Below are 19490 nucleotides of genomic sequence, written 5' to 3'. Positions count from 1 at the left end.
GGCCGGGGGTATGGTTGGTTTGCTTACGTATACCTGGAGAGGGTTTCAGGGGTCAACGCCCCCGCGGCTCCGTCTGTGACCAGGCCTCATGGTGGATCAGGGCCTGATCAACCAGGCTGTTACTGCTGGCCGCACGCAAACTGACGTACGAACCACAGCAAGATTAGCCAGGTACTAACTTTAAGTGCTTGTCCAGCGCCTTCTTGAAGACAGTCAGGGGTCTATTGGTAATCCCCCTTATGCATGCTGGGAGGCAGTTGAACAGTCTTGGGCCCCTGACACTTACTGTGTTGTCTCTTATCGTGCTAGTGGCGTCCCTGCTTTTCACTGGTGGATGTTGCATCGTCTGCCGATTCATAGGGAGTGATTTTCGTGTGCAAGTTTGGAACTAATCCCTCTAGGATTTTCCAAGTGTACATAATCATGTATCTCTCCCTCCTGCGTTGTAGGGAGTACAGGTTGAGGTGTTTTATCGCAGTTATGTGTGTCGTGAAGGTTCTCTGTACATTTTCTAGGTCAGCAATTTCACCTATAAAATACCACAGAAAACTTTGAGGCATTAGTGCTACTGTTCTATGAGAAAGCTCGTCATGTGTCTCTGAGAAGCTACCTTAATCCCAGTTTCAGGAATCAAAGTATTCTTGACTGGTAGTGAAAATATTGTATGCAGTTTTAATGACCCTGGTGTCGTCGATAGGCTTTCAACCCCATTAAATAACCATTCAAACCACCCAGCATATATCTGACTCAGAAAGACTGTAGGCATCTGGCTACATCATTTTGTACAGTATACTGCATCTTTTTTAAACTGGAGTGAAGTATAATGGATGTTAGTATGTGTTATATATGTTGAGGTTATAAATAAAAAAAAATCAATAGCTTGATTCTCCAGGTAAACTCCAGGTAAACAAACAGGGTGAGGTAACAAGAACTCAGGACTCTTCAGATACTTAAATGATTTCAAACTTCTCTTGTTTCTGTAAAGAAAAGAATGACTAAGCTGAGACAAAATGATTTCGATTTTTCTAGTAGACTAAATCAACAGACTTCCCCGAATAAAACATGGATGCGTATTACCATAATAATAGAAAAGGAAAGTAGGAAAGATGTGTACCCAAGTCCACTACACAAAGTGAGTTAATTATGAGTCGAGTACCAGATTCTATCCGCAACATGTTACCACTTAACATCAGGCAGAATTTAGAAAGACAGTCTAGTGACAGAAATAATCTAATCCACTTTATGTTTAGCAGACAGCATGGTGAGTGTGATACCCTATATACCAGGCGTGAACTAGATGTGGACCTTACAAGGGGCAAGGTCACCGCCCCTGAAAAGGAGGGTATCACCTATGATATCATAAGATTATTAAGGCATGTGCCTGGTGACCCACTGTTAGAAATATACAATATGAGTTACTCTTTGAATCAGTTACCATCATCGTCGACCAATAACATTATTGCAACAACAACCAACATGTTGTTGTCCCTCATCTTTCTGACAGCTGCTTGTGGAAACATTTGAGAGGATGTTACTTAACAAGTTACCAGACATAATAACATGTCAACCAAACTTTATACGAGGACAAAACTCACAAATACAACACTTTTTCATGTTAAATAAGTTTTTTATATTCCAAATGAAGATTTAGATTTTGCCACCGAAGTGGCTAGTTTATTGTGCACCCCATATCCATCCTGTGGACGGTAGCGCGAGAGCATATGGATACACAAAAGGCCTAGGAACTAGGCCCCAAAGGGTTAACAGGAATACATATGGATTTATATCTACATATCTATAGTTCACTTATCTGTTACAAGCAAATTTAGGAAATTTGCTTAGTATATCTGGTATCTTATTTTCATTATTAAGATATCTTGACATGTCACATAGGTTATTATACTGTCTGTCTCTGTATTCCTCAATAAGTGGACAATTAAGCACATAGTGTTCAAGAGAATGACCATATGCCTGATCACATAATTTACATTTAGTTTGATCATCATCTGTGTGTCTCCCAAACTGCCAGAAGTACTTATAACCAAGCCTAAGCCTGGCCACTACAACATCAGTCAGTCTGTTCACATTGCAAGTTGCTCCATAAACATACTTATCTACGTTCATGTTATCATAGTGGGTTATAGATCTACTCAGGCTTCTAACTGCATTCCTATAACAATCATTTTCATTATTTACTTCTCTCCTAATATTATTCCTAATGCTAGACACAGTTATACCAAAGTTATATTCTACATTCTCCTTCTCGATACTCTTCTTGGCTAACATATCAACTTTATCATGAAGGAGTAATCCAATGTGTGATGGGATCCATAGCAATTGTACATTAATTCCTTTTTCCCTAATTTTTGAGTATCTATACCTGGCTTCCCCAAATGAAGGAGTTGTTTTAAAATGTATAAACTAGAATGGAGAAATTGCCTCCCATCATACATAAGGGGATTACCAATAGACCCCTGGCTGTCTTCAAGCAGGCACTGGACAGGCACCTAAAGTCAGTCCTGACCAGCCGGGCTGTGGTTCGTACGTCAGCTTGCGTGCAGCCAGCAGTAACAGCCTGGTTGATCAAGCCTTGATCCACCATGAGGCCTGGTCTCAGACCGGGCCGCGGGGGCGTTGACCCCCGAAACCCTCTCCAGGCAGACAATGGTGGCTTACTGTTACACTAGGTTATTTAATCTGAAAATCTGCTGCATTATTTCACGGCTACAAAAGTATAAATAAAGAAATGCAACTTGGCACTTTTCAAGGCGGCGTATTAAGCTCTACAAGGTTTAATATATTAATTGCCCTACTATAATCACTACCAGACACTGCCAGGAACGTCACAATTAGCTATGCTGATGACATTCTTATACATACTAAAACTTTTCGTGAAATTCAAATTATTGTGAATCATGACCAGGCAGCCTGTGATAACCTTGGCTATAATTTCTGTACAGAAAACTAGTTTCAAATAGACAAAACTGGTAATCATAAGAGTGGACCACCAAAATTAAAGGTTAATGATAGACCTATTGACTATGTGACCTAATTATTTTCGACGCCCTATCCCAATTACTTGTTCTAAATAGCCTGAAACCTGAATGTCATGTGATTGAGTATGAAATTAGACACAGATGTACATGTATTATTAGGTATTTCCGAAGGCACCCCTTCGGAAATACCTAAATACCCGTAGCTCGATTGCAAGCGTACTCAACTGACACAGCTCCATCCCCGGTACGGGAGGGTGTTAGTCGACTGGTGTGGGTCGCATCCTGGGGACAAAATTGACCTAATTTGCCCGAAATGCTCTGTGTAACAAGCGGCTTTCTATATATAGTAGTCTGTCATTGATATCAGCTAGGCCTGTATACCTTGTACATGTACTAGTAGAAATAAAGATTATTATTATTATTATTATTATTATTATTATTATTATTATTATTATTATTATTATTATTGTTCGTCAATAACTGGAGAACGCCTCACCAGATTGGCTTCAAATATTCAACACTGGTGTATTGAACTAGGGAAAAGTTCATGCAAATGTTGGTATGTGCAGGTACTCTCTGGTTAATGTTATACATGCTATGATCAATGATTTCAATGCAATATCAAGTCATGACCTGATACAGCTCTGCACAGAGCCAGGCATAACTCTGTAAGTTTTATACAGGACTAACAATGGCTCCATAAAGCTCTACACAGTGTTAAACATGACTAGAAAGAGCTCTACAAGGAGCAAAACATGACTTACTTTATAAGCTCTACACAGAGTGAAACGTAACTTGATATTCAGGAATCATCTACAAGAGATATTAAACCAGGGAAGTGTTTTTGGGTATGACCAAATGAGAACCAACTGGAAAAAATTCTCATTGGTATTAAAAGACGGAAACATCAAAACAGCCTTTATAGAAACACTAACAGTATTCTATAACAGATGGGAAAATAAAAGGACTGGGCCAGATGGTGCTATCACCCCCGGTGCAGATGCTGTTTACCTGGAGTTTACCTGGAGAGAGTTTCGGGGGTCAACGCCCCCGCGGCCCGGTCTGTGACCAGGCCTCCTGGTGGATCAGAGCCTGATCCACCAGGACTATTACAAATATATTGGCTAAAAGAATCCTATATATTTGTAATACGTAGGGAGACACTGGTCAGAGACATAGCAAACATCGAACTTAAACTAAAGGAATCTTTCAAGAGTCAAGAAACGCGGAAAGAACTAAAAGCCATAAATGAAATTGAAAAAAGCCCAAAATATTTCTTTTCTTATGCCAAATCTAAGTCGAGAACAACATTCGGTATTGGACCCCTACTTAGACGAGATGGGTCCTACACAGATGACAGCAAGGAAATAAATGAGCTACTCAACTCCCAATATGAGTCGGTTTTTAGTGAGCCGCTAACCAGACTGAGAGTCGTAGATCTAAATGAATTTATTATGAGCGAGACGCAGAATTTGGTAGACTCAAACCTGTCTGATATTATCCTGACGCCAAATGACTTCGAAAAGGCGATAAGTGACATGCCCATGCACGCTGCCCCAGGCCCAGACTCATGAAACACCATGAACTGCAAGAAACCCCTATCATGTGCTTTTAGCATCCTATGGAGAGGGAGCATGGACACAGGGGTCGTCCCACAGCTGATAAAAACAACAGACATAGCCCCACTCCACGAAGGGGGCAGTAAAGCAATAGCAAAGAACTACAGACTGATAGCGCTAACATCCCATATCATAAAAATCTTTGAAAGGGTCCTAAGAAGCAAGATCGCCCCTCATCTAGATATTCATCAGTTACGCAACCCAGGGCAACATGGGTTTAGAGTAGGTCGCTCCTGTCTGTCCCAACTACTGGACTACTATAACAAGGTCCTGGATGCTCTAGAAGACAAACAAAATGCAGATGTTGTATACACAGACTTTGCAAAAGCCTTTGACAAATGTGACCATGGTGTAATAGCGCACAAAATGCAAGATAAAGGAATAACAGGAATAGTTGCTAGATGGATCTATAATTTCCTAACAAACAGAACACAAGGAATAGTAGTAAACAGAGTGAAGTCAAGGCGACTACTGTGAAAAGTTCTGTTCCACAAGGCACAGTACTCGCTCCCATCCTGTTCCTCATCCTCATATCTGGCAATATAAACACAAATGCAGTATAATGTGATCCTTTATTGACTACGTTTCGCCCACACAGTGGGCTTTTTCAAGTCACAAACAGAACTGGACTGTTTGTGACTTGGAAAAAGCCCACTGTGTGGGCGAAACGTAGTCAATAAAGGATCACATTATACTGCATTTGTGTTTATATTGCCATTGTGTCGGTATTTTATACCATTTATTTCCATCCTCATATCTAACATAGACAGGGATGTAAACCACAGCACCGTGTCTCCTTTTGCAGATGACACCCGAATTTGCATGACAGTGTCCTCCACTGAAGACACTGCCAGACTCCAGGCGGACATCAACCAAATCTTTCAATGGGCCGCAGAAAACAATATGAAGTTCAATGAAGAGAAATTTCAATTACTCCGATATGAAAAACGTGAGGAAATTTAAACTATATCGGTATATAAAACAAATTCTAACCACACAATTGAGCGATAAATTAATGTAAAAGACCTGGGAGTGATAATGTCAGAGGATCTCACTTTCAAAGACAAACATTGTATCAATCGCATCTGCTAGAAAAATGACAGGATGGATAATGAGAACCTTCAAAACCAGGGATGCCAAGTCCATGATGACACTCTTCAGGTCACTTGTTCTATCTAGGCTGGAATATTGCTGCACACTAACAGCACCTTTTAAGGCAGATGAAAATGCGGATCTAGAAAATGTACAGAGAATCTTCACGGCACACATAACTGCGATAAAACACCTCCATTACTGGGAATGTTTGAAGTTCTTCAACCTGTACTCCCTAGAATGCAGGCGGGAGAGATACATGATTATATACACTTTGAAAATCCTGGAGGAATTAGTACCAAACTTGCGCACGAAAATCACTCCCTGTAAAACCAAAAGACTCGGCAGATAAGAACATAAGAACATAAGAATGTAGGAACACTGCAGAAGGCCTACTGGCCCATACGAGGCAGGTCCTTATCAAAATGACATCTACCTAAAGCTACTCAAGAAATAACTCCCCTGTGATGAATGGTTTGAAAAACCGACAAGTTGAAGATTGAGACACTTATGCAGCATATGGGAATCTTTATTCAGGAAACGTTTCGCCACACAGTGGCTTCATCAGTCCAATACCAAGAGGAAGGCGTAAGGAGAGGAGGAGTATTGAACATTAAAATGGTATAAAATACCGACAGGTTGTTAGGTAAGACACATATGCAACAGTTAGGTATCTTTATTTTGAAAGGTCTTTGTCCAAAGGTTGAACAAGCGTTGAAGAATTCTTTGTAAGAAGATCCCTAACTGTTGCATATGTGTCTTACCTAACAACCTGTCGGTATTTTATACCATTTTAATGTTCAATACTCCTCCTCTCCTTACGCCTTCCTCTTTGTATTGGACTGATGAAGCCACTGTGTGGCGAAACGTTTCCTGAATAAAGATTCCCATATGCTGCATAAGTGTCTCAATCTTCAATAACTCCCCTACCCCTTGACACCAATCAAACCCAGCCCCTCCCACTCATATGTTTGTCCAGTCTCTTCTTAAAGCTACCCAAGGTCCTAGCCTCTATCACCCCACTGGGAAGACTGTTCCACGCATCTACAACTCTGTTAGAAAACCAGTACTTACCTATGTCCTTTCTAAATCTAAATTTATCCAACTTAAATCCATTATTCCTGGTTCTTACCTGGTTCGACACCCTCAGTACTTTATTAATGTCTCCCTTGTTTATGCCCGTCATCCACTTATACACTTCAATGATATCTCCCCTCATTCTACGCCTCTCCAGAGAGTGGAGATTTAAGGCTTTAAGTCTATCTTCATACGGGAGGTTCCTTACACAGTAAATCATTTTAGTCATTCTTCTCTGTATGTTCTCTAATGAGTCTATGTCCATCCTGTAGTAAGGGGACCAAAACTGAGCAGCATAATCTAAATGAGGCCTCACTAGTGATGTATAGAGCTGTAAAATAACGTTTGGACTTCTGTTACTTATACTTCTTGAGATAAATCCAAGTAATCTGTTGGCCTTGTTGCGCACACCAAGGCACTGCTGTCTTGGCTTTAGATTTCTGCTCACCATGACTCCCAAGTTTTTTTCACATTCTGTATGATCAAGCTCTACTTCACCTAGATTATAGCTTCGAGGGTTATTTTCATTACCAAGGGCAAGTACCTTACACTTATCCACATTAAACTTCATCTGCCATTTTTCAGACCAAGACATTAATTTGTTCAAATCGTCCTGGAGTTCATTGATATCCTCCTCAGAGTAAATTATACGGCCTATCTTTGTATCATCAGCAAACTTACTCATGCCACTAGTAATCCCTTCATCAAGGTCATTAATGTAAATTATGAACAGGAGAGGGCCTAAAACTGATCCTTGTGGAACGCCACTAGTGACTAATCCCCATTCAGATTTCACTCCATTAATGGTAACTCTCTGCTTTCTATTGGTAAGCCATGCCTCAATCCATGCTAGAACTTTACCTCCTATACCATGAGCTGCCACTTTTCTTAAGAGTCTCTTGTGAGGTACTCTGTCGAAGGCTTTACTAAAATCCAAATAAACAATATCATATTCCTTATCACTGTCAACTGCCTCAAATGTTCTATTGAAGAACGTCAGTAAGTTTGTCAGGCAGGAACGACCTCTCGTGAATCCATGCTGAGATTCATTTATCAAGTTATGCTCTTCAAGGTGACTTCTGACAATGTCAGCTATAATCGATTCTAATAACTTGCCCACTATAGATGTCAGGCTTATTGGACGGTAATTTGAAGGAGTGGACTTATCCCCTGATTTGAATATAGGAACTACATTAGCCATCTTCCACAACTCTGGCACAACACTGGTAAGGATGGATGCATTGAATACACTCGTTAATGGCTGACTAAGCTCCATCTTGCATTCCTTAAGTACCCTGGAAAACAGCTCATCGGGTCCCGGGGACTTATTTTGCTTCAGTTTGTCTATCTGTTTAATAACCATGTCCCTCGTGACAGTAATATTAGTTAACTTAAATTCATCAGGAACTAAGTAATCGTTGATTACTGGAATCTCATTTACATTTTCCTGTGTAAAAACTGACAAAAAATAGTCATTAAATAAGGAGCACATTTCCAGTTCGTTATCCGTCAGCTGTCCATTCCCAATTTTCAGAGGTCCTACTTTTTCCTTCACCTTCGTCCTATACACTTGAAAGAATCCCTTTGGATTAGTCTTTGATTCATTAGCAACTCTAATTTCATAGTCACGTTTAGCCTTTCTAATCGCCATTTTTACTTCTCTTTTAAGCTGAACATATTGGTCAGTAAGGTTAACCTCTCCTCTTCTGATGCGCCTATAAATTCCCCTTTTCTCCCCTAATAGATGCTTTAGCCTCCTGTTAACCCATTTGGGATCGTTATTATTAGACCTAATTTCTCTCTGGGGAATGTATATACTCTGGGCACTGTGTACATATTTAAGAAAACAATCATAAAAGCAGATCCCTTCATATTCATAAGTATGATTATCGTCAATAAAATAATTAGCTAGATAACCCCAATCAAGATTAGACAGATGTTCCCTAAGTCCATTATAATCGGCAGAACGAAAATCAGGGATTTTTACTGTATTATCATTATTCTTGCATTCCCAATTAATGCTAAAAGTGATGGATTTGTGATCACTTGCGCCAAGCTCTTCAGTGATCTCCAGATTATTCACGAGTGTTTCCTTATTTGACAAGACTAGGTCTAGCAAATTATTACCCCTGGTAGGCTCAGTTACACTCTGTTTCAGAAAACAGTCCTGAACTGTTTCCATAAAGTCACTGGACTCTAGATTACCTGTCAAAGAATTCCAGTCAATTTGACTAAAGTTAAAGTCCCCTACTATGACTATGTTACTGTGTCCAGAAGCCCTAACAATTTCGTCCCAAAGAAGTCTCCCTCTATCGTGATCCAAGCCTGGAGGTCGGTATATTACACCTAGAATTAGTTTTTCTTGACCCTCCACGAACTCTACCCAAACAGACTCTGTTACTGCTCCATCTATTTTTATACCTGTTTTTATGCAACAATTAATATTTTCTCGAACATACAATGCAACTCCTCCCCCCTTCCCATTACATCTATCCACATTGAACAACTTAAATCCCTGAATATTACACTCAGCAGTCATATCCCGACTCTTTAAATCATACCACGTTTCAGTTAATGCAATGATATCAAAGTTGCCAGCACATGCTACCAAACGTAGTTCATTAATTTTATTTTTTCCACTTCGACTGTTAGCATAAAATACCATCATATGTTTTTTCCTTCTGCACATTTTTCCTATTCATCTTTGTTTTTACACAATTTCTGAAATTATCATTACACAGAGTTACTCCATGACAGTTACTATTAAGATTCTTAATATCAGAGCATAAGTCAATATATCCATACTCATTATTAATCATTTCTAAACCCATACCTCTAACTAATCCTAGTTTAAAGTCCTAACAACCCCCTCAACTGAGTTAGCAAGAAAACCCACACCTGCCCTGGATAAGTGAACCCCATCCCTGGCATACATGTCATTTCGACCATAGAAGTTGTCCCAGTTGTCAATGAATGGTACTGCATTATCCTTACAGTGTTTATCCAGCCAACAATTAATACCAATTGCTCTGGACAACCATTCATTACCAACACCTCTTCTTGGCAAAATGCCACATATAACAGGGCGCCCCCCCTTCTTCCTAATTATGTCTATAGCTGTCCTGAACTTTCTAACTAAATCCTCACTTCTACGCTTGCCTACATCATTGCCTCCAGCACTGAGGCAAATAATAGGATTGATCCCATTACCGTTCATGATGTTGTCAAGCCGGCTAACAATGTCCTCCATCCCAGCCCCAGGAAAGCATACCCTTTGTCTCCTACTCCCGTCCTTCAAGCAGAATGCCCTATCCATGTATCTAACCTGGCTATCCCCAACAACAACAATATTCTTACCTTCCTTGTTGTCGTTCGTCGTGACGATCCCAGTAGTCGACTCACATTCGTCGGGTAGCACCGAGAATGCGTTGGAGGTTTCCACAGGAGTTTCCACAGCAGTCTCTTTCTTCTTCATCGTTTCTGGCTTTCCATTCGTCTTCTTGATCGTCAACTTCGTCGTCCCCTGGTGCACAGCCACTGACCACGATCCCTTCTTGACCTGAGGACTCGAAACAGGAGGACTACTACGAATCCTCTTGTTTTCCTCGGTCAATCGCCGTATCTCCATCTTCGCTGCCCTCAATTCTTCCTTAAGTTGCTGGTAAAGTTGCTCGATGGAGGGCATCTTGGTTCAGTCCACAGGAGCAAACAAGACACTTCTTCACAGAGTCAATGATGATGCAACATCCACCAATGAAAAGCAGGGGTGCCACTAGCACGATAGAGACAGCACAGTAAGTGTCAGGGGCCCAAGACTGTTCAACTGTCTCTCAGCATACATAAGGGGGATTGCCAAAAGACCCCTGACTGTCTTCAAGAAGGTACTGGGCAAGCACCTAAAGTTAGTGCCTGACCAGCCGGGCTGTGGTTCGTACGTCAGTTTGCGTGCGGTCAACAGTAGCAGTCTGTTTGATCAAGCCCTGATTCACCATGAGGCCTGGTCGCAGACCGAGCCTCGGGGGCGTTGATCTTTGAAACCCTCTCCAGATATACTCCAGGCAAAGCTCCACACAACAAAACGATGTCCCACTAAAAGCCTATGTAACTTGTGTCTTTCTGTCACTATTATCATTTGAATCTAACAACCCTCAAGGTGAGTGCCTTGGTGCCAGTGAGAGGCTCTTGTTCCACGGAGGCTCACTCATTCTCCCATTTCTCGGATCGAGTCTGAATACCTTTCATTCCCCAGGCGATATATGATCTCTACAGTTTTAGAAATAAGTTGAATCTTTCAGAGTGCTGTTCACAACAGGTTGAGTTTATATTGCATAATGCACTCGACTCCCATGCAAATGATGCACCAGTATTGTGCAACACCAGCTGCTTCTCTACTTACCTTCGCCAAAGACTCTCCCATAACACTCCTTCACTGTTGCAGTGAACTACAGGGCATTGCACTGCAGATGGAACACCAGTTCCGAAGTAACTGAGCCTGAGAATGTGATTTTAAAAAGAAGATACTTGAGGAAAGACCAGGAGATTATTGAACCATTCTAGGGAAGTGATCAAGGCCCCACCACCCAAACATTTCTTTTTTCCAATAAATGTGTTCAAGTATTCCCTCGTGTCTATTTAAGCCACATTTCCACCAGACCAACCACAACATAACTTGGAGTGTAATGAAGACAAACACACAAAATATAAAGTAGGATTTAATTATAACATTACGCTTGAGAGGAATTTTATGGTCAAAATGTAAATTCCTCTCGCTGTTCTGACCAACTTTCTTACCGTCAGACTTTTGGCAGTTCTTCATCTTTCTTCTATATTCTTTCATGCTTTGCCTTCTTTATAATGATAATGACAATAATAATAATAATAATAATAATAATAATAATAATAATAATAATAATAATAATAATAATAATAATCTTTATTTCTACAAGTGCATGATACAACTTATACATACCTAGATGACAGCAATGACATACTATATAGAAAGCCCCTTGTTATGCATCTTAGGTTAATTTTGTCCCCAGGATGCGACCCATGCCAGTCGGCTAACACCCAGGTACTCACTTACTGCTAGGTGAACAGGGACAGCAGGTGTCTGGACCAACACAACAGTGACAACAGACATCACTGAACCAACACAACAGTGACAACAGACATCACTGAACCAACACAACAGTGACAACAGACATCACTGAACCAACACAAGTACCAACAGGCATCACTGAGGCAACACAAGTGACACCTGACATTGAACCAACACACATCAATGAGGCGACACAACTGACAACACTACAGCTGATGTAATCCTCGGGAGGAGAAACCAGTGCACATAAACTGGACAGATCTTGACGAGGGTCCCTGACCAACATGCATACTAATACACTTTAAACACAAGTAGTTATCCTTGTAAATATTTCTACTAACGCGTTGAAAAGGCAACACAGTCGGAGAGTTTAAGTGGTATCATACTTTTGTACCGGCGTGTGTATTTTGTATATGTATTTTGTATTAAAGTTAGTGCTGTGACAAGGAACTCAAGTTACGCCCAGTGTTGTTAGTTATTCTGCCGGCCTTATATGAAATACAATTGTGTATATGAATTATCCATGTTGAATATTAATCCCTTCCTCCTGGTATGTTCTGTTTAAGCTGAATTGAGTGTTGTATGAACGTAAGTACAAGTTTTTATAAAGACTAATCCATGTCCTGTTATGAACTACAGGTATCGATAACAGACTGGATCTAAGAGTAAGCATCACGCTGAACATATCACAGGAAGAGCACGTAAACTATATGACTTCGGCAGCAGATGTGTGGCTAGCAAATCGCAGACTAGATTTCAGGTGTATGTGTGTCAGGTCCATCTTTAAATATGCAACACCAACTTGAAGGAATTACCTGATTGTATGTTTTCAAAAACTTATCACCATGCAAAAATTTGTATCCAAACTAGTCCAAGAGCTAAGAGAGATACATTTTGAGGAGAGACTGTATGAATTAACTCTGACGACTCTGAAGACGGGACAAAAAGGGACATGATTACAACGTATAAAATATTCAGAAAAGTTGCAAAGAAGAATAAGACAAACTTTTTACAATAGATAACCTGGTAGAAGGGGACATAGATGGACCAGGTACACACACGGGGACATATATGGACCAGGTACACACACGGGGACATAGATGGACCAGGTACATACACGGGAACATAGATGGACCAGGTACATACACGGGGACATAGATGGACCAGGTACATACACGGATACATTGTGGTTGTATATAAACCACCAGATGCAACCTCACAACAGTTCAAGGAACAGCTACTGAAAATTGATTACTGTTTGGAAAGTTCCTAGGCCTTTTGTGTATCCATATGCTCTCGCGCTACCGTCCACAGGATGGATATGGGGTGCACAATAAACTAGCCACTTCGGTGGCAAAATCTAAAAAAAATCCAGCTCCATCCCCAAACACACCATCTAAAGGGGACAAAAAAATACAAAACATCCAGGCCATGGGAAAACCTGGGTAGCCACAGCCACTCAAGAGGGAGAGAATTTTTAGTGCCAGGAAGGAAAAAAAAACTGGCAGGAAATGGCAGAAATCGTACACCAAATCCAGTCATTCCTGGAGTGGAACCACAGTCGATGGCCTCCACTCCAGACCAACAGATACAGATACTAATGCCGGAAAAAAATCCCCCCCCCAGTACCAACAATATCACCAGTCCGATGACATTCTTCTTTGCAAATATACAGGGTCTAAAGCCAGCAACAAACAACAAAATACCTTTCATCCGTGGACTGCTTGCAGAGGCAAAGGCAATGTTCACGGCTTTCACTGAGACCCACATAAAGGATCTCTTGGACAACGAAATATGGATCCTAGGTTACAACCTATACAGATGTGACAGAGTAAACAGGCAAAAGGATGGGGGGGGGGGGTTGGCCTGTACATTGCAGGGTCACTTATTTGCACAGAACTGCTTAATGCCTCAAATGATGTAGTGGAAATTTTAGCAGTAAAGATCGAAAACCAAAACCTAGTCATTGTGGTAGTCTACAAGCCTCCGGATGCAACATCCCAGCAATTCCAGGAACAGCTGTTAAAAATTGACCACTGTCAGTTACACAACCCAGGGCAACATGGGTTTAGAACAGGTCGCTCCTGTCTGTCTCAACTATTGGATCACTATGACAAGGTCCTAGATGCACTAGAAGACAAAAAGAATGCAGATGTAATATATACAGACTTTGCAAAAGCCTTCGACAAGTGTGACCATGGCGTAATAGCGCACAAAATGCGTGCTAAAGGAATAACAGGAAAAGTCGGTCGATGGATCTATAATTTCCTCACTAACAGAACACAGAGAGTAGTAGTCAACAGAGTAAAGTCCGAGGTAGCTACGGTGAAAAGCTCTGTTCCACAAGGCACAGTACTCGCTCCCATCTTGTTCCTCATCCTCATATCTGACATAGACAAGGATGTCAGCCACAGCACCGTGTCTTCCTTTGCAGATGACACCCGAATCTGCATGACAGTGTCTTCCATTGCAAACACTGCAAGGCTCCAGGCGGACATCAACCAAATCTTTCAGTGGGCTGCAGAAAACAATATGAAGTTCAACGATGAGAAATTTCAATTACTCAGATATGGTAAACACGAGGAAATTAAATCTTCATCAGAGTACAAAACAAATTCTGGCCACAAAATAGAGCGAAACACCAACGTCAAAGACCTGGGAGTGATCATGTCGGAGGACCTCACCTTCAAGGACCATAACATTGTATCAATCGCATCTGCTAGAAAAATGGCAGGATGAATAATGAGAACTTTCAAAACTAGGGATGCCAAGCCCATGATGACACTCTTCAGGTCACTTGTTCTATCTAGGCTGGAATATTGCTGCACACTAACAGCACCTTTCAAGGCAGGTGAAATTGCTGACCTAGAAAATGTACAGAGAACCTTCACGGCACGCATAACGGAGATAAAACACCTCAATTACTGGGAGCGCTTGAGGTTCCTGAACCTGTATTCCTTGGAATGCAGGCGGGAGAGATACATGATTATATACACCTGGAAAATCCTAGAGGGACTAGTACCGAACTTGCACACGAAAATCACTCACTACGAAAGCAAAAGACTTGGCAGACGATGCAACATCCCCCCAATGAAAAGAAGGGGTGTCACTAGCACGTTAAGAGACCATACACTAAGTGTCAGGGGCCCGAGACTGTTCAACTGCCTCCCAGCATACATAAGGGGGATTACCAACAGACCCCTGGCAGTCTTCTGGACAAGCACCTAAAGTCGGTTCCTGACCAGCCGGGCTGTGGCTCATACGTTGGTTTGCGTGCAGCCAGCAGTAACAGCCTGGTTGATCAGGCTCTGATCCACCAGGAGGCCTGGTCACAGACCGGGCCGCGGGGGCGTTGACCCCCGGAACTCTCTCCAGGTAAACTCCAGGTAAACATCTTACTGCTTGGTGATTTCAACCTAAGGCATACAAAATGGAAGAATGTAGCAAATAATGTTATAGCTGATACAATCCCCGGAGGTAGCGCAGATGAAAGGTCACACACACATGAGCTACTGAGCCTCTGCGAAAAACACACCTTAAGCCAGCAGATAGTGGAGCCAACAAGACTAGAAAACACACTTGGCCTTATCTTCACAAATAATGAGGACCTGGTAAGAGACATAAGAATATCGAAAACAACTAATTCCGAACACAACCTAATCGAAGTCCAGATGTACATGCATAGGAGTCCTGATCAGCAGAATGCATGTACCTGTGAAGGTGTCTTCACAAAATACAACTTCAACAACAAGAACATCAACTGGGACCAGGTAAACCATGTCCTAAACGAAACATGTTGGGAAGATATCTTAAATGACATGGATCCAAACCAGTGCCTTGAAAGGATCAACTTCCTGGCAACCGAAGCATGTTCTAGGCATATTCCCCTAAGAAAGAAGAAGAGCAGGAGTAAACTGGAGAGAGAAAGACGCTCCCTCTACAGAAGACGACGAAGAGTCACTGAGCTCCTCAGAAGTGCTAGAATATCTGATACACGAAAGGAGGTGCTGACCAGGGAAGTGGAAACTATCGAACTTAAGTTAAATGGCTCTTACTGGAACCGGGAGAGACAGGAGCTTAAAGCTATTAGTGAAATTGAAAGAAATTCAAAATATTTCTTTTCATATGCCAAAAACAAGGCAAATACCACATCTAGTATCGGGGCCTTACTCAGACAGGATGGGACTTACACAGATGACAATAAGGAAATGAGTGAAATATTGAAATCCCAGTACGACTCTGTGTTTAGTGAACCACTAATCGGTCTGAGGATCGACGACCCAAATGATTTCTTCATGAATGAGCCTCAAAACTCCATAAATGTATGCCAGATTTCCGACATTACCCTAACTCCGATAGATTTCGAAAAAGCCATTGACAACATGCCCATGCACTCAGCCCCGGGCCCAGACTCGTGGAACTCTGTTTTCATTAAGAACTGCAAGAAACCCCTCTCGCGTGCCCTAAGTACACTGTGGAGGAGGAGCTTGGACATGGGTGAAATTCCACAGTCACTTAAAACAATGGATATAGCCCCACTCCATGAAGGTGGCAGCAAAGCATTAGCTAAGAACTATAGATCAATAGATCTGACGTCACACATCATAAAAATCTTTGAAAGAGTGCTAAGAAGCAGGATTGCAAATCACCTGGATTCCCAAAATCTGCACAATCCAGGGCAACATGGGTTCAGGGCAGGTCGCTCCTGCCTCTCACAACTACTGGATCACTATGATATGGCCATTGATGCAATGGAAGAAAATCAGAATGTAGATGTAATATACACAGACTTTGCAAAAGCATTTGACAAATGCGATCATGGTGTAATAGCCCATAAAATACGTGCTAAAGGAATAACTGGGAAAGTGGGGAGATGGATCTTCAACTTCCTAACAAATCGAACACAAAGAGTAGTGGTCAACAGAGTTAAATTGGAGGGTGCCATAGTGAAGAGCTCTGTTCCACAAGGCACAGTACTCGCCCCCATCTTATTCCCTATCCTCATATCAGACATAGACAGAAATATACATCACAGCACCGTATCATCCTTTGCGGATGATACTAGGATCTGCATGAGGCTGTCATCTGCTGAGGACGCGGTTAACCTCCAAGAAGATATAAACAAAGTTTTCCAGTGGACAAATTCCAACTACTCCGTTATGGAAAACTGGAGGAGATAATAACTAGAACAGAGTATACTACAGACTCTGGCCATACAATAGAGCGGAAAAATAATATAAGGGACCTGGGAGTAGTAATGTCTGAGGTTCTCACTTTCAAGGATCACAACAGTGCCACGACCGCACGTGTAAAGAAAATGATAGGATGGATAATGAGAACGTTCAGAACGAGAGATGCCAAGCCAATGATGATCCTTTTCAAATCACTTGTTCTCTCTAGGCTGGAATACTGCTGTACAGTAACATCTCCATTCAAAGCAGGTGAAATTGCAGATCTAGAGAGTGTACAGAGATCCTTTACTGCACGTATAAGTTCTGTCAAGCACCTTAACTACTGGGAACTCTTGCAAGCACTTGACTTGTACTCGTTGGAAGGCAGGAGGGAGAGATATATCATAATCTACACTTGGAAAATCTTGGAAGGAATGGTCCCAAATCTGCACACAGAAATCACTCCCTACGAAAGTAAAAGACTGGGCAGGCGATGCAAAATGCCCCCAATAAAAAGTAGGGGCGCCATTGGTACACTAAGGGAAAACACCATAAGTGTCCGGGGCCCAAGACTGTTCAACAGCCTCCCATCAAGCATTAGGGGAATTGCCAATAAACCCCTGGCTGCCTTCAAGAGAGAGCTGGACAGATACCTAAAGTCAGATCAGCCGGGCTGTGGCTCGTACGTTGGACTGCATTCGGCCAGCAGTAACAGCCTAGTTGATCAAGCCCTGATCCATCGGGAGGCCTGGTCATGGACCGGGCCGCGGGGGCGTTGATCCCCGGAATAACCTCCAGGTAACCTCCAGGTAACCTCCAGGTAACCTCCAGGTAACCTCCAGGTAACCAGGTAGGACCAGGTATATACACGGGGACATAGCTGGGCCAGGTACATACACGGGAACATAGATGGGCCAGGTACAGACACGGGGACATAGATGGACCAGGTACATAAACGGGGACATAGATGGACCAGGTACATACACGGGAACATAGATGGACCAGGTACATACACGGGAACTTAGATGGACCAGGTACATACGCGGGGACATAGATGGACCAGGTACATACACGGGGACATAGATGGACCAGGTACATACACGGGAACATAGATGGGCCAGGTACATACACGGGAACATAGATGGACCAGGTACATAAACGGGAACATAGATGGACCAGGTACATACGCGGGGACATAGATGGACCAGGTACATACACGGGGACATAGATGGACCAGGTACATACGCGGGAACATAGATGGACCAGGTACATACACGGGGACATAGATGGACCAGGTACATACGCGGGAACATAGATGGACCAGGTACATACACGGGGACATAGATGGACCAGGTACATACGCGGGAACATAGATGGACCAGGTACATACACGGGGACATAGATGGACCAGGTACATACGCGGGGACATAGATGGACCAGGTACATACGCGGGAACATAGATGGACCAGGTACATATACGGGAACATAGATGGACCAGGTACATACACGGGGACATAGATGGACCAGGTACATACACGGGAACATAGATGGACCAGGCACATACACGGGGACATAGATGGACCAGGTACATACACGGGAACATAGATGGACCAGGTACATACACGGGGACATAGATGGACCAGGTACATACACGGGGACATAGATGGACCAGGTACATACACGGGGACATAGATGGACCAGGTACATACACGGGGACATAGATGGACCAGGTACATACACGGGAACATAGATGGACCAGGTACATACGCGGGGACATAGATGGACCAGGTACATACACGGGGACATAGATGGACCAGGTACATACACGGGAACATAGATGGGCCAGGTACATACACGGGAACATAGATGGACCAGGTACATAAACGGGAACATAGATGGACCAGGTACATACACGGGGACATAGATGGACCAGGTACATACGCGGGAACATAGATGGACCAGGTACATACACGGGGACATAGATGGACCAGGTACATACGCGGGGACATAGATGGACCAGGTACATACGCGGGAACATAGATGGACCAGGTACATATACGGGAACATAGATGGACCAGGTACATACACGGGGACATAGATGGACCAGGTACATACACGGGAACATAGATGGACCAGGCACATACACGGGGACATAGATGGACCAGGTACATAGATGGACCAGGTACATACACGGGAACATAGATGGACCAGGTACATACACGGGGACATAGATGGACCAGGTACATACACGGGAACATAGATGGACCAGGTACATACACGGGGACATAGATGGACCAGGTACATACACGGGGACATAGATGGACCAGGTACATACACGGGGACATAGATGGACCAGGTACATACACGGGGACATAGATGGACCAGGTACATACACGGGAACATAGATGGACCAGGTACATACACGGGGACATAGATG

The sequence above is a fragment of the Cherax quadricarinatus genome, chromosome 43, assembly GCF_038502225.1.
Source record: "Cherax quadricarinatus isolate ZL_2023a chromosome 43, ASM3850222v1, whole genome shotgun sequence".
In the NCBI taxonomy this organism is placed as follows: Eukaryota; Metazoa; Arthropoda; class Malacostraca; order Decapoda; family Parastacidae; genus Cherax; species Cherax quadricarinatus.
This window is presented reverse-complemented; position numbering follows the sequence as displayed.